At 49.4% G+C, this 17,257-nt stretch overlaps 1 long non-coding RNA gene across 2 annotated transcripts in view; it reads right to left on the bottom strand.

Annotated features, from left to right (window-relative positions):
- Positions 1-3,103, bottom strand: part of LOC130514800 (uncharacterized) — a 33,140-nt gene extending 30,037 nt beyond the window's left edge. The window contains exon 1 of one of the 2 annotated variants that reach the window (XR_008947061.1): positions 2,600-3,103. This is a non-coding gene — a long non-coding RNA (uncharacterized LOC130514800). The remainder of the gene's footprint in view (positions 1-2,599) is intronic. The other variant, XR_008947060.1, reaches the window with a different exon arrangement.
- Between the last annotated feature and the right edge of the window lie 14,154 nt (positions 3,104-17,257).

Genomic DNA, 17,257 nt, shown 5'->3' with positions numbered 1-17,257 from the left:
AGCAAAGTGAGGACTTAATGTGGTGGAAGCTTTGCTGGGATGGGACAAAGGGAGGAGAAAAAATCCCTCCTAAAGGAGAGAATGTGTGAGGGCAGTTTGAGAAAAAGCACCTGAAGGTGTCTCCATTCACACCCCTGGGGGGGTCCAGAGCGAGAGGGGGCTGCAGCCCCATGTCAGCATCCCATATTCACCTCTGCAGGTCTGCATGAGCGTGAGAGGGAGCTCAAGGACGAGTGAGTGACTCCACACTGCACCTTTATTCACCTTTAGGCACAAGAACCAGGGACACCGGCAGACCAACAGGCTCTGCCTCCCAAATGGGGGAAAACACCTTCCGTTAACCCTAAGCCCTACACACACACACACAACACACACACACACACACACTTTAAGCTGTGGTTTCCTTATAGGAAATCAGCATTCTGCTGCCATAACACCAGCAGCATTTCCTTCTCCGCTGCGCCTCCTCAGGAAAAAAAAAACAGTCCCGGGGACAACCGTGAGGACGAGACCCACGGAGACCTGGACAGGGAGGCTGTGGGGACGGGTCGGCGCGGCGTGTTAGCCTGCTGCTCTGTGACAGCTGAGGAGAACATTAAATCACACAAAAAAATCATATAAAGCTGCAGGATTCCAATAAGCTACCCAAAAGCCTTTATTGAAACACACACTTTCAAGCAGCTTTTCAAAGCCCCCTGCTTCACCCCCCCCCCCCCCAACACACACACACACACACACAAACACATCAGCACAAACACATACACCTCGAAACAAAGGTGCCATTTTACTCAGGAAGGGTCAGCAGTTCTCTCCATCAGACAGGGGCTTGTTCTTGGTCAGAGGCTGCTGCCCAATCTCAGGCCACCCTCCCCTGGCTCCACCGGCCCCCTCTGGCCCCCCTCTGGCCCCCCTCTGGTCCCCACCGCCCCCGTAGACAAGCTCCCCATTGTTCCCGCACTACTAATAAATGACAGTTCTCCTGTTCAGACAAACTTTAGAGCTCATTCTAAACACACACGCCGTACAAATGGCGCTCCACGCGGTCGGGGGGACGCGAGGTTTCTCATGAGGCTCGCGGACCCAGCGAGGCCAAAACCGTCCGGCTGACGTTTGCCTTTGGTTCTGGTCGGCGGTCAGAATGCTGCCCCCTCAGCAGAGACCTGGGTCAGCAGCAGGTCGGCCGCCGCCGTCACCTGCGCCCAGCATCAAAGCCACACACGTCTCGCACCCTTTAGAGAACGGAGTTGAGACGTGATTAATCACCACTGGGGTTAAGCTCATAAACACACCATTAACGCGCTCCACCGCAGCAACCTGATCTGTTTACCTAAACCCCGGCGCTGTGGACCCTGCCTCTGTGGCAGGCCTGGATTAGCCTGCTGGTGGGGGGTGGGGGGGGTTGACCTGATCCACATGTCTGCTATGGGACAGGTCACCTGACCTTAACTCATCAGGGCCGTAAACGCAGCTCTTTGGCTCTCGTTTGCCCCCCGTTAGCATCCCGAGCTGAGAGGAACCAGCGTCATTATTCCAGCCGCTCGGCGTTGAAATGTAAACACGGGGTTGTCGGGCGGGTTGGAGGCCGCCGTGTTTGCATCTGCGCCGCGGTTCACCGCAAGAATATCGGATGACGGCTGAGCCGGCACGCTCATCCCCGTGAGAACGCCAAGGGCCGCCTCGGCGTTCCCGGCTGCAGATGTAAACACGAGCGCGTCGGCGACGCCGCTTTGATGCCACGGGAGCCGACCCCGATAAACCCGGCGGTGGGCCGACGCGCAGCTAGCTGGGCTCAGGGGGGGGGGGGGTTCCCGCTCCGCCGTTCAAACGACAATAGGAGGAGGAGGAAGACGTGGAGAGGAGCAGAAACGCCGCAGTGTTTCGTCAAGGCCCGTCGCTGACACAAAGTCGGCCTTTGTCTCCCTCCCAGGATGCCAGATAAAGGAATTCTTGTGCGTCGGGGGCTCTGACCGAGTTTATTTGACACTTCAGCTCCTTTTGTGAAGCGAGTGTCCCACCGTCAATGCCGGCCATGAGAGTCACTTGGCATTAGACAGAGGGTCCCTCTTCAGGGGAGAAAGGGGGTCTTGTTTGGAGAAGATTCTCTCTCTTTTTTTAGTGGAGGGGGGTGCGTGGGTGGGTGCTCGGGCCCTTCGCTGCACTGTATGCTCACAGATAGCGGGGTTCTGTCCTCTATGACCCAATAGGGCCCTGGTTAACGAGAACCCACAAACGGTGATGACCCTTAACCTGTGAGGGGGGGGACACCTCGGCAGAGCAGGTGGACCACTGGTTCTGATGATTGGATGATTGAGTGGGAGCACTAAATAAAGGAGGGGGGGTGGTTCTCCCAGGTGAACCTCAACATGACGCGCACGCCCACCTTCGAGCACCACCTGTGAGATCCAGCAATTTGGAGATGTAGGCCAAAAGGGCGTGTAGGGAGATAACGACGGGACCTTTGGACAAAACAGCCATTGTCACACCGCTTTATTTATGTTTTCGGTGGAATCCTCGCTTCAACCCCCCCAAACCAAATGGCCTTTACGCCTTCGAAACAATGGGCAGTGCCCCTGCGGATCATCATGTTTCAGTGGAGTACCTGCTGGAGGAGATGTCACGCTCCAAAACGCGGCTCCTCTGCCGAGCTTGACAGGAACATCCCAGAATATCCCTGTTGCTCTGTCAAAATCCACAGCGAAATAAGGTGGTCTCGTCGCGGCCCCGGCCATCCGTGACGGCGGTCGGGACGTTTCCTCTGTCCGCCAAACGTGTCCGGCAGCAGGAGGGCGGCAGCGGCCCGTTAATCCCACAGATTCCCAGCTGCTCAAGGTGAAGCCACCATCCGGATTAATCTCAGGAATAAGATAATAAATCCTCCACGTGCGTCCCGGCTGCGGGTGAACCCTCAGTGCGGACAAAGAAACGCAGCGACGGTTTGTTTAATCCATTGGTCCATGAATAATCTCCGGTGCGATTCGGGTTCCGGGAGCTCCTCCTCAGGTGTCCGCTGCTGCGGTGTCCTCCGCCGGAGCCCCGGAGCCGCGTCCCTCGCTGAGAGCGACGCGCCTCCATCCGCAGCCTGAGACGCACTGAGCCATAGTTGGACAGCGGCAGCTGAGCACATGCTGCTCTCAGCTGACGTAGCGCGCAAGGCATGACGGTACATGGAGTTCGACACGGTCTATGCTGAAAAACGGGAATAACGACTCAAATTAGACACGTGCAGTGTAAAAGGAAATAGTAACAAATGCAATAATAAATGTAATAAATAGTGGCATAAAGGTTCTATTAACATTTGTTTTTAACCAATCTGTTGATCCGTGATGTTAAACTTTCATTTAAACTCATTTCATTTAAATGTTCACCCAAAACTTGTTTAACTTGTATAACTGCAAATAGCAACTTTTATTTATTTATTTATTTATTTATTCAGTCAGTCAGTCAGTCAGTCAGTCAGTTAGTTAGTTAGTTAGTTAGTTAGTTAGTTAGTTAGTTAGTTAGTTAGTTAGCTAACGTGAACAATAATCTATTGTTTCCAAAAAATGTTTCGATTTGACTTTCGTGTTGGTATTGGTGGTTGGTAGGATTTCACATTGCGTGTGAGCCGTGTGCGTGAGTAATAATGATAAAACGTCACCATGGAGACACACAGGGATGTCAGCGCCTTGAGTCATCTTCCAATGAATGAACCTCTTGTTTTTCTCACCTCACTTTCATGTTCTAACTGCCTCCGGGCTTGCTTCATTTATGGGATCGCGGCTTCCCCAAAATGTCAAAGCCAGGAGTGGATTCATGGGACCTTTGTTTAATGTCTGAAACCTAAAGGAAACTTTCAGAAGTAAGACGCTGGAATGAATCCAAAATCAGTCAAAGTACTGGAGTGATTTTGATTGATGAGATGGCGTTTTGCAGCAAACGGCGCACTGTGGGGGATATTCATGCACCATTCCTCATCTCCAGTCACACCAACGAGCACTCTGAACAGGTGAGGCTCCGCTCCAGTTTATCCTCTCTTCCACATTTTGGCCGCGCTCCAGCGCCACCCTGGAGTACCTGTGCAGGGCACCGTCCGTCGCAGGTACCTGATGCCTTGCATGTGTGCAGGGGTTGAGGAGTTGCAGGGTTGCGCGCACATAGCATTGCGTGACTAGAACTGCTGATGAAAACACAAAGACATTGTTTTCAGTGATCAAACCCCCTTTATAGTAACTCAACAACATTCCTGTCTCACATTCCAAAGCCAACACTGCTGTGAGAAGTTTTTTTTTTTTTCCTTTCCTTTTGAGGAAAGTCGACATTTTTTTCTGGTTCACTGTTTTGACCCTGCAGATGCTTTAATCATTAATCAAGGCTGCGCTGAGGAGCAATTATATGACGAAGGTAATAAAGAGTCTATTGTCTCCTACAAACAGATGCAAATCACTGCAGCTGCATTGTTATGAAGTGTGTCTACAGGCTCATCTTCCTGTGGTCTAAGTAGCATCTGTAGCTACGTGCTAATACGTGCACATATGTCCTCCAGATCGGCGCGACACGGATAACCGCAACCAGAGAGCTGCGAAAGCTACGAGGTTGTGTTTTTAATGTGTCACTATACCAGGTACTGATGTGGAGACGCTGGTCCAATCACCCGGCGACAAGGCCGTGGCGATCACCTGGTGTTTGTGGCGGCGGAAGCAGTGACCTCCGCAACTTCTGCATTCAGCGCACAAAACAATGGAGTCAGTCATATCCCCAGTGCGCGCTCTGAGAGTGATTAAGACTAAAGGACGTTCATTACTGGCCCGGCTCAGACAGAGAGGGGCTTCAGGGCTGAGCTCTTGTGTTGGACTGTTTGGACGTCCTATCCCCCTTGTATCTCTTTGACTACCTCCAACACAAGGCTCCATTCAACCAGGCGGGGAACAAATGTTTCCTTATGCGGCTTCGAGGGCCCGAGCCGTGGCGACCGGATAAAAGGCCCAAGCTCACGGGCCCGAGCTGCGAGCTGTTTGAACACGTCTACAGAGTCTGTATCAGGTGGAGTGGCTGACCAGGGAACAGTAACTTTGGCCCCCGCCGCTGCTCACCCCTCCTAATTTCCCACTCACCGGTGTTATTATTTCTACAGCCAATTTAAATCCGGGAATATCAGCCAGGATTCCTGTGGTCGGATCCCACACTTCCGCCTGGCTTTCCGGACCCTCCGTGGGAAACTGGGCCTGGGGGAGGTGAACCAGGGTCACGGTGTGGACTATTCATTTAACAAAATACTTGAAAAAACCAGGAGTGCTTGCTGATGTAGCTCGTTCTTTGGCATGATCGGAATCCATGCTATGAGACAGAGCTGGACTCCTCCCTACACCTCAGGGAGTCCCAACACTCCTTCGGACACCCCCTGTGATGTAATTCTTTCATTTTGGGGCGGAATGTTAAGTTGTTTTTGACTCCTTAAGTCCATCTAACAGAGGTCCTGATGCTTCCTCATACATGTTTTCCCACTGCAGGACAAATTAAATGACCTTTAAGGCCTGGATTGGCTGTGGAATTCCACCTCACAGGAGGCAACAAAGGACGTGGCAGTGGAGGGGGGGGGGTCCTTTGGACCTGGAGCCTTAAACTGGTGTTTCCATGAGAGATATCATTGGTTTATTGGGCTGCTGTGTTCAGGAACGCATGTTGTAAATGTCAGATAAAGTACTGAGCAGAGTTTTATATCCTTCACAGAGCAGCAGATTTGCACGAGTGCTCAGTGAGTGTTCAACACCGATTTAAACCGAGTTAGCAAACAGAAATCACCGGGTTCATGTGTGAAACGTGACCGTAATCGGCCTCCGGAGGTGTGTGATTCGTGTGCAGGCAGCTGTTAGTGTGGCAGGGCTATGCGTGACTAGGAGAAATACACCTGTCTCTGTGCTCAGGTATGGAGGGGGAGCCGGCACGCAGGGGCCTGCCGGCTGAACAATGCTCCCTATTGTGCCTGCAGACGCTCGCAGGAGAGGAAGCCCTGAGCTCAGTCTCAGTGTAGCTCCCTCGCCCTCGCTCGCTCTCTTCACACAGCGTACAGCAAGTCAAATTTATTTATAGTACACACAACGCACTGACCGCAGGCGCCCTGGGCTAAATCCCAGTAACGCTGTCTTTTACACGCAAGCTGCCCGTCAGAGCCATGACTGACAGGCGCTGCGTCCAATCAAAATGAAGAGTAGCTCAGGCTACAGTTTTTTTAACTCGACTCATAAAAATGAGATTGAATGGAAAAGAATCTTTCGGCATTTGTAAAGTCGGAGTGGAGAGCAGGCTGCCCTCATTCGTTCACTCGCTGATCTCTGGTTACCTTGTGGTCGCCGGGAGAACATGCAAACCAAGGACAAAATTAATTAGCTTAATTGCCATGACGCAACGACGCTAACTGCTGGCGAGGCTCCCGGGGAAGCCAGCCATTGCCAGGCTTTTGTTCTCAGCTGAGATGAAGCAGCCATGAGATGGAGAGGGGGAGATAGTGGAGATCTGAAGACAGCAGGAGACAGAAAAGACAGACAGAGAGAGAGAGACAAGACAGCCAGACAGACGTTCAGAGAGGAAACCAGAGAGGCCATCGGCCCCCCCACTGGGCCTCTCCCACAGTTTCCACATAGTTTCTCAGCCCGTCTCGATTTGTTGGCGAATTATGATGAAATATGACCAACCACGGAGGGGGCGAGGGGAAACGAACAAACGTCTGCACTGGGCAACTTGGAATGGGATGGACACGCATCCTGTCCACAGCGTCCAGCTGTCTCACAGATGCCGGTCGGTTATTTCAGTGATTTGCTGCATAAATTTGGGGCAGGAAAAGAAGCTTTTATCCACTTTCCAAAACACTTTTCATGGAAATCCTCACAGGACTTTATCTGTTTCTGTTAAGTTCCCTGAAGTGTAACACCAGCAGTGTCTTTCATGACTGCGTGCGCGCGCGTGTGTGTGTGCTCTCACTGACTAATGCAATACAGTCTTCATAAAGGTAGTATTGTTAAGTTGCGTGCGAAGCTCATGCTTCAGGCTTTGGTTCCCGCCCACCCCTGTAAACCACGGCCTTTTTTTTCCTTCTCCTTTTTTCCCTTCTACACCTTCCCCTTTCTTTTTGTTACAGGTAAACATTTGATGTCCGCACGCAATCCCAGGAGAGTCTCCTCCCCTTGTTCTCTCCTCGCCTCCGTGTCTTCGACTTTGGTGTTACTCACACACGCCTCTCATGGACTTACTCACCCGTTCTCACTCGCACGCCTGCTGCTCCTTCACACATGCAAAGCAGACGTGCAAACCTTCCCTCCCCATTCCTCCCTCCGACATTCCTCTTTGCACTGACTCAGCACCTGCTCCACATCGAGGTCAATCAGTGCATTTTCACCACACGTGAAAAACACAAATTATAGCTTCAATCCGACTATAAGTGGACATCGGAAGTGCATCTAAACTGGCTAGTCCGAGGATGTGGAAGCTCTCTCTTTTTTCCCTGCGTACATTTACTTGCTCAGCGTAAACGAGCTATGTGCAGAATTGACTGTGGCATCTTGTCCAGAGTCATCAATCGTCCCATTTTATATGCAGCGGAGAGCCAACGAAGATGTCCTCCTCCTCCGCAGCACTAGGTGGCGATATGCGTCTTTTCAGCAGGTTAATCCAGCCACCTTTCCGGTTGACATATTATGTCGCTTTATTAACAACCACAGTGAAACCACACTTTTCTTCATCTCGTCCGTAATGTAGGTTTATTGTTTAATTCATTCATTGATCGATGCCTATACATGCCGAGGCAAAGCCATTTCCAATCACATTATCTGTGTGTCACATTCGGGCACCGACATCGGTCGGACTAACTTGTTTACATGAACGTCAGTTTTCTAGTTACGGCTGGATTGGGGCAATAATGTGTTTATATTGTCAACAGAACTGAATAAGCCCTGACCGAATCCAGGTGTTCCAGGGTGAGATGTGGGCTACGACCCCGCCAGCGAGTCCTTTTCCTCCCAGCTCTAATAGTTCTGCGTCTGTTCTCAAAACTTGTGCATTTTCGTTCCTCGCAGCAACCTCGCAGGAACCTTTGCGGCTCCGTGTGCCACTGCAGCGTGACCCTGAGCTTGGCTCCCAGCAAACATACATGAATAACATCCAAAGCATTTATTGGGGCATGCGAGCGATTATAATCTCACAGATGTCGAACGGTCGGGGAAGGTGCTAAAACAAGTTGGAATCATGTGTTCTCCGGCTCTGCCAATCTCAGTCACGCACAGCTCATGAGCAACGCTGCACAAACCTGCAGCCTTTGTGAGTGGAGGTCTTCACATCACATGCAGCCACGACCATCCCGGCCGTGCGTTTAATCAGTGTTGCTGAAGATTGGAGCAGATGTGCGTGTGGTTTCAAACACGACCACAAGTGGATGCAAAAAAAAAAAGCTCCGAGACCGTGGCTTTTTTTAAATTCCCAGAATGGAAGAGTCAGACCCATGCAGGGATAAAAGAAATTATTTCAATCCCTACATTGTTGTGTCTCCTATGATAATTGCGGCCGCCGCTCTCTTTCACCAGGCTTTTGGCTCCATCCAAGCAGCCCAATTAGCAGCTCTTCTGAGGTGCAGTGTATTATGCAAACACAAACAGTTACTGTACCAGCATGAGCGGCTCCCATGGCGACCCCGCGACAAGGCTACGTATATTAGATTTGTTGTGCTACAACAAGTTACCTATTGTTGGGCTGCTCTGGAAAAGCCATTCAAACAAGATAATCTGTCTGTTTCTCGTCATCGCAGCGCACAAACAAAACACTGGGACAAAGGGGCTGTTTGATCGGTCATATGTGGCATTACTGCATGCGGCCGGACGGAGAACAGTCAGTCAGTTCCAGATCTGGAAACCAGCACCGATGCAAATTTACAGCCCCCCCCCCCTTTTCCACTTTCATGCCCAGTTCACGCGTCGCTCACTGATCTCATCGAGCCGCCGAATGACAGCCGGGTCAGGGCTGTGAAAGAGGAGCATTGTCGTCCGCCGCTGCGAAAGGTGTGCTAGCCTGGAGACGCACCAACAATGAGCCTCAGTGGCGACGAAACACACTTTCACTGCAAATTCATTCCACATGGCTGCTGAAGGAATCATTGTTCCTTTTTCACTCCCCTACAATAAATGGCCGAGCAAATGCTGCAATATGCACGGCAGCTGTAAACAGCAGCGGACGCGTTTGGAACCTTCGCTTCATCATTTTAATGATCACGCATGGTGAGAAGTACCGCGCACCTCTCCAGCCAGTGGAAACCGTATCCTGGGGATCGTCTGGCTGCTAGCAGGTGTCAGCCAGTCAGCTCCCGCTGGACCGCAGCATCCTGTGATCGAGATGATTGCAGCCAATTGAGGGTGAAATCATGTCAATATCGTGTTGCATTGGATAATAAGATCTGCAACACAGCTCCACACCAAACACAAAAGATAGTTTTTGTCCAGGTGGACTGCACGTAGACTGAAATGTCTCTAAATGGGGATACAGAAGCTTCAGGGATACAGAAAACTGCACTCAAAAAGGCAGATTAAACAAAAACATTAGGCCTGTCAAATTTGTCACGTTAATCCAGATTAATAACCCTTTAAGTCTGATCGGTCCGCCCATTGGCAGGGAAACAAATTACATGGATAATTTGTCAGTCTGATGGATGCCAAAAGGGTGTTTAATTTTGATTACTGCTTAATTTTAACTTTAAAGTTTGCAAAACATGTTCAAAAGAAGAATAAATGAGTTGGTTTGTTGTGAATGGAGTCCTGTTTGTAGTCTATAAAGGTGGACAAGCTACCGAATTGGCTGATTCCGAACCTGCTTTGGACTACAAAACTCATCCGATGATATTTGATGATGTGCTTCATCTGAAAAATTCATGGCTTAAAGGGGTTCTTCAAATGCACGCATGTAAAGCAGGTGCACTAGTGGTGAGGACTCGGGCCTAAACACCATCTGTCGGCAGAATCGCCTCGACCAGACGGACCGCTCAGCAGCAGACAGGCCTCTCGATGGAACGTTTCAGTACATAATAGACGATATCTAAAGCAGGTCTCACGCTGTTCAGGACAGACTTTTCATTTCATTTTTCATTACCGGCTTTAACGTGGGCTACTGCCCCAACAATATTCCTCTGCAAGCACATCAGCTTGCACCAAAACCGCCCTCGTGGTTCCTTAGTCCACCTCTGACACACCGATTGATACAATGGCCACGGGCTTCACCAAGGTGTTACAAGCTCCGTGTCAAGTTTGAAAACCTCAGTGTTGCTGCGTGAGCCGAGATTTAAATGTGAACACTGCTGTGATCCCATCACGAAGGGACAGATGAGTAAGTGGTTTAAATGTGCATAGCGTGAATATCACTTTCGCTCAGGTAAACAGTCCCCCCTACACACACACACACACACGCACACACCCCAGCCAGCTAATAACAGGGTTGAGCTGGAATACAATGGTGGCTTCCAGGCACGTCTTAACAGAGAGGGGAAAACAACAGCCCTGACAACAGCATGCAAAAATGCACCGATGAATATTTCAAAAGGATTAGCATGTGGATTAAAACAATATCCAGATGTGTCACAGAACGGCGGCGGGACGCTCCCTGTGCGGAGCCCATTGATTGGATGGGCGCCATCGTAATCCAGGACTCACAAACAGCTGAACACTCCCTGAATATGCGCACACAAAAGTCATTGTTTAGACTTCTGTTGAGGTGTAAATGAGTAACCTTCAGAGATCTCTGTCTGTTTTCCTGTTGTTTGTACGCAAAGCATTCCGTGCGCGTCATGGGCCGCGGCGCGCATGTATCAGATGTCAGCGGAGGAGTTTCTCCCCTGTACGAGCGCAAACCCGCAGGTGAAATAGCTCTGAGTAGAGGGTGAGAGCGCCCGTGTGATGAACCAAAGCATGATTTAACAAAACCATCAGAACTGGAAAAAATGAAGCGAGGGTGCGTCTGGAGCTGGCGTGACAGCCCAGGCAGATGAACGTGTTCACCCCCCCGGCCAGAATCCAACAGGAGTGAGTGACTGTTGCCTCAGGAAAGTGAAGATGAAGAGGAGGCTTTGAGCAGCAAATCCTTTTCTGCTATTACACGACGCTGCTCTCATCTCTGGATTTAAAGGGTCACGACACTCACTTTTGAGTTCCTCTCAGAAAAACACGCCAGCGACCCAGAACAGGAACCAAAAACGGTGTTTTCTCTGAGCACAACTGTTCCTGTTTGTCTACAGTTTCATGGGGTGGTCAAATAATTAGTGCCGTGTGTTACTGTACAGGTGGAGGTGGACGTACAACTGCTGGGGGGGGGGGGGGGGGGTGTCAACAATCACCATTAAATTAGACCATAAGACTGATCTCAGCCTTGAAGAAAATATATGGCAGGCAGACTATAGACCGAGGGGACCGCATACAACATATTTCTAATGTTTGGCTTTTAATAAAACTACATTTTGTGTGTTTAAAGTTACCTTTGGCATAGAACAGCAAGTTTTTTGAAAGTAGTTCCTTCGTTTGTCTTGGTTTACAAGTGAGACCATTATTTTGGAGAAGTCACTTCCTGTCCGGCCAGCTGCGCTATTGTCACCTGAGCAGCACACCTGGTGGGAACATGTGGGAGCTTAAGGTCGAACATGTGGAAGGTTTTAGGGGGCGTTTCGGGCAAAGTGCTGTCACTGCTGCTTCTTATGGGGTTTAATGGCACCTGTTTTATTCTCTTCTATTTGTCCTCATTTATAAAGATGAGGACAAGATCAAATGTTCACCATCACTGAGACACCGCCACTCTCACACCGTCTGTGAGGACACAAACGGCAACAAGTGTGCAGCAGAAACCTGCAAGCTGATCAGCAGGGTGCTCACATACTGCACCCCCACCATATTAGCACCCAGCTCTGCAGGTTTCTGCAAAGCAAACCTGCAATGTTTCTGCGTGGTTCCTGCCTGTGGAGCGAAAACATGGTGGTCCAGCGACACTGCAAGCAAAGGGAGGTGGGGGCTGAAGCCAAGGGGTTAGCTTGGAGCGTGGATATGCCATAAAGGAGCGAGGTATGTGTGCGTTTTGGAGCGGCTGATTGGGGCTGAATGAGACACGCGTTTAAGGGCGATATTGCAGCTCGCTGCTGGTGGCCCCTTCTGTCCCTCTATTATGCAGAATATAAGAACTCTTCTCACAGCCCAGAAGAAAGCAGGCAGGTAGGGTGCTGGAATACAGGGCTACGATAAGATGACAAAGACAGATCCAGTCCCTCCAGAAGAAGGAGCAGGCTCCCACTGACAGGCGACCAGGTACGAGCACACGGCACAGGTGTCCCTGTGCCCTCTCCCTCGCGACTTCTTCCTTTGATTGACATTTACAGCAGCAGCAATGGACTGTTAACCTCCCCGGTAGCTCTTTATGATGGCAAAGGATCTGCGATTTTATTAGGGGCAACTGTGGAAATTGTGTGATTCCTGCCTGCGACACAAAGTCCAGAGTCTGCTGCCAACACACCGAGGATGACGCAGAGCGCCTCGTCGCCCGCTGAGCCCCAGAGAGAGCGGATGACTGGACGAGTCCAATGACCCGCTGGCACAGTCCTGCAGGTCACATATGTTCGCCACAGGTTTTATTTTCCATTCATCACACAGCAGAACTGAGCTGGTCCTGAAAAAAGACCTGAACTTGAGCAGCAATGAAAACAAAAGTAGTTTTTCTCTATAGGTGCTCTGACAGTTATATATTGTGCCTAATGGGTGACAGAAGCTTGATACATTATACTAACACGTCAGCAGCGGTTGATTTACTTATGTACGTGTTGTAACTACAATACTCCACCCCAACGCACACACGCACACACACACAGACACACACACATATACATACACACAGAAGCTGCTGCAGGTGTTGCCCAGGCAGCAGAAATGCTAAAACCTTGAAACCTTGAAAATGGAGTCTTATGTTCAGTAAAACTGTATTATTGGAGGAAAGCCCAGGTCCTTTTGGACATGCATCTGAATGAACACACACATTAGTCCACAGGTGTGAGGTCCAGGGTCTTCCTTCTTCCGTGCGGAGCTTGGTTAGCCCGAGGGCTGCGGCGGCATGAGTGCGAGCTTCGCTCCGCACCGCTGTGGAAACAAGAAAAGCGGCTCTGTTTTTGGATGGCTGTCTTGGCTTTGTTCGAGCGCTCTTCTGGCACGCAGTCAAGATCATGCCCCTAGAGAGTCAAGATTAATGACAGCTAGTCACGGAAAGGCTTTACAGCAGCAGCGAGCAAAGACACGAGGATGGAGGGGAAGATGGCGAGGAGAGGGAGGGGGGAGGTACAGGTGAGGATCAAAATACCGTGGGTTTTATGGTGTGTCAAATAGAAGCAGGTATAAACACAGATTCAGCTTGAAGACTCTAACATGTGTCCTCAACTTTCAACATAGTAATCCAGCTGAGGCTTGCGTGCACCCCCCTCCCCCCATTCTTCCACCTGCGATCTGTATTCCTAGAGGACGTTGAGAGATGGATGATCGCACAAAGACTGTTTGGTTTTGGTCTAGACGTGACAACAATCCCTGTCCGGTAATGGCATCCGAGCGTCGGGATTCGGTATTATCGCCACAATCAAGTCAGGATTTAATCTTGAATGTGCAAAGCTAAACGTAGCGTTCAGCATAGCATAATGCCTCACAAACTATATCATCCTTCTCCCTTGTCTTGAAAACTCTTTCAAAATAAAAGCTCATTTATTTTCCTGTGATGATGTCAGCGCGATGCTGGTGCTGAGCTCTCTCGATTCTCGATTGTCCTCACACTTCCTGGACTCTGGACAGGTGAATCTGATGCAGAGCAACCGATGAATAGCTGGTTGTCACAGCTTGCTTGACAGAAGGCGGAAACAACTGAAAGACGTTTCCTGTTCAAAACCCTTCATTCTGGCGAAATGTGGAGAGAGAGATCACAAGCAACCACTGTTGGTTGGGTGGCTCTTAATACTTTCCTTTTATGACAAGGAGGTCTAACAAGTCCATTAACATGTCTCTACAATGGACAATGAGGCCCACTGTGTTTAAGATAAAGCTACAGAATCAGCCTCGCCACCCTTTGAGGTGTGATTTTTTTTTTTTTTTACATAGTCACCTGACGTGTCCTGGGATAGGAGTGTGGGCGGACAGGCAGGGGGGGAAAGAGGAGGGAGGGGTGCTATTGTTGGCACACTCCTGCAGTCGTGTCGTGGTGGAGGCGGATTAAACAGAGTAAATATTATTCCACCACAGAACTGCAATAAAGCAGTACCAGGCAGCTTCAACCTGTAGATGAGATGAGAATCATGTGGAAGGATCAGAGCAATGAAGGCAGAATGGGACAGAAGGAAGAATTTGGGTTTAAGATCATATTAAATCTCTCCTCAATGGGACTGAGGTGATGTGGGACAACAAAATCACCCCAACTGAAGCACTAAGAGCTTGAAGTACCATCTTAACACCACACATGCACAGGTTGGGAACCCAAGTTCTGATGCCACACCCAGATATTTCATATATATATCAACCTTTCAGCATTTAGCGTTCCAATACGTTGACTTTGTTGGGATAGCTTTTTGAAAGCTACTTGCAGATTCCTGCAGTAAACAGAAGAAGCACTAGCAGGACCTGGGTTGCAGGGCACAGAGAGGGCAGTGTCTAGTGGGGAAGGGAAGTCTAATAGATGGGCACAAAGAGAGCATTGGTTTGGCCGACTCTCAGTGGGAATCCGGTTGGAGTTCCGTGGGAAGAGTTGAGCACAGTGAGACGGATCTATCCCCCTCTCTTCCTTTTTCTCATAAAGTTTACTGCAGATTTGATGAGTAGACCCCCGAGCAGTTGGAACCGTGTGGAACATGGCAAGAAAAGTGAAAAGTGAAGATAAACCACAGCTTCCAGTCCAAAACTACTAAATAAACCATTTTGTTCTTGAATAGGCAGTCCTAACACTCTAAAAACCCAGTACTGAAGTATGTATCAACACTCCTCTGGGTGCTCTCAATATGAAAAATCTATTTTCATGAATTAATCACAGTAGCACCTGTGGTACAAATGGAGGAGTGAATGGAGGAACCACCTAGACCACAAGGCCCTGAGAGAGTGGGTCCAAACACAATTAACACTATGTTCTCAAAGCTCCAGCTGTATCAAACCCCCCTCTACTGGACTCAGAGGACAGACTTTTCAAATGGCCTACTCTCTAGTTAAATCCCCATTTCTCTTTCTCCCTGAAGTCACCTTTTCTAGTTCTCACTCAGTCCCCCCTGCTGCCTTTTAACCTCTCTCCATCGTTTTAATACCCTGTGACCTCCCAGAGTGCCCCCCAAGTCTTGCCTCCCTGCACCTTCCCACCCTCTTGTGCCCTCCGTGGCACCTTTGCCCCATGGCCCAGCCTCATTCATCTAGCCACCCCTCTACGGCCAGGGGAGCTGAAGGCCCTCTTTGTATGCACTCCCTGGGAGATATTAACCCCCTGTCTCCACGCTCCCACCAAACAAAGGAAGCACTTACTAACCGCTAAAGCCTTAACAAACACTGCCTTTCAAATGAACCCTGCTCCATGCGGTGTCGAGGGAGGGGAGTGCCCAGGATAGAAAAGCCCAAAACATTTGCTTGCTCTTATAGATTACAGAAAACCTGGTGGTTCTGTGCTTCAGTAACGAGGAGGTGAGTTTTTATACTGTACCACCATGTTCCCACTCCAATCCTGAGGGTTAGGAGACAGTTTTACATGCAGAAACCGGTAGTCCAACTTACAGGTGTTGGAGAACTCCTATGGCTCCTGTTATATATTCACACATAACTCCCAGGAAGTACTGGGGGAACCCATTTCTTGTCATTATTGCAGCATGGGAACTCCAGCACTTCTAGGGTCTAGCAGGAACTCCTGTTTGTAAAACTAATCTCCAAGTTTGGGCATTGTCTCACGCGATTTCTTCTGCTTAAAAGAGCCTGGACCTTGGCATCTGTCATACGTCCTCCTAAGGCCTCATCCATACCTGCAGACGTCTCATGAACTGAGGACTCAGCTGGTAGAGGCTTTTTTTAGTGAGAGAACTCTGGCGTCTTGGTTGATTTGCTTTTCCTGACGTTGTTGTCCCATTCTTCTTTCATTGCTCTCCTTTAGGACGTTGGAGCCTGAATGAAACTGCATTAGTTACAGGACGACTATGATAATACCTCAGATTTTTATAAAGCTTAATGAGGTCCCAAGGCTAGTACGAGTTGATGATGAAAGAGGGAGAGAAGAAGTAGAGCACGTGGTTGAACGGTAGGTCATCAACCTCTCATCTTGAGGGTGATATGGTCTTGCCCAATGAACAGCAGAGAGCACTGCAGAACAAAAGCTAAATATTTAGATAAAAATTATGAGATTTATTAATACAGAGGAATTTTCCAGCGTTCCAGAAACATATTCCGCAAATTCATCGAGAGTTTAATTAAGTGTAACGCTGAGGAGCAATAAAGCTTGATAGCCATTGTTCTGCTGACTCGATAACCACCTGGAACAGTAAAACATGACCCACGGAGCGCCTCGCTGCACTGGAAAATATTACACATGATGTCACTATGTGAAGGAAAAATACTAGACATTCTATTACACTGGCGCTTCTGTTATTTTCTGTTCTGTTTTCAGAGCGATTGTGTGCACTCATGCACTTGTTTGTGCTGCAAAGGTGTGCCTTCACCTTTACAGCTGTCAGGCATGTCAGTAGCCTTCAGTCTGAAACACACACACGCGCGGGCCAAAGACATTTGTAAACACAACAATGAATACAATGAATAAGGCGTTCTGGATTCGCCATAACTGAGTCACACTTTACTGGAAAAATGAATTACTGGTAGCACATATTACAGGTGACAAATGATTCTCTGCTGGGCTTTTAAACGATTTTAAATAAATGATGATTGTGTCCACAAAGATCAAAGGTAGTGCACATCAAAGCTAAAAGGCCGGAGGGTACTGGAACACCTGGAACTGGAATGTATGAACCGGGCGAACCGCCCCTGCATTCTGTCAATAAATCTGGACGTTTGCGACGACGCACTGTTCTGAAAACGTAACGCAAAAGAAAAAAGCCTGCGCTCCGTTTTCATGCTCCTCCAACCGTATATACACAAAGGTGTTAACGGTGGCGTTATGTTGTGTATCAACGCGGTGATGTAGGTGGGACAAAGGAGGGATCCATCTGGGCTCCAGCACAGCCCAGAACAACTGACCCTGGCGCCAGCGGACCCTTAAAGGTGTCCGTGTC

This window comes from Takifugu flavidus, chromosome 18 (assembly GCF_003711565.1).
Source record: "Takifugu flavidus isolate HTHZ2018 chromosome 18, ASM371156v2, whole genome shotgun sequence".
NCBI classification, from domain to species: Eukaryota; Metazoa; Chordata; class Actinopteri; order Tetraodontiformes; family Tetraodontidae; genus Takifugu; species Takifugu flavidus.
Note: the sequence above shows the minus strand (reverse complement) of the source record. Positions and strands in the feature narration are given on the sequence as shown.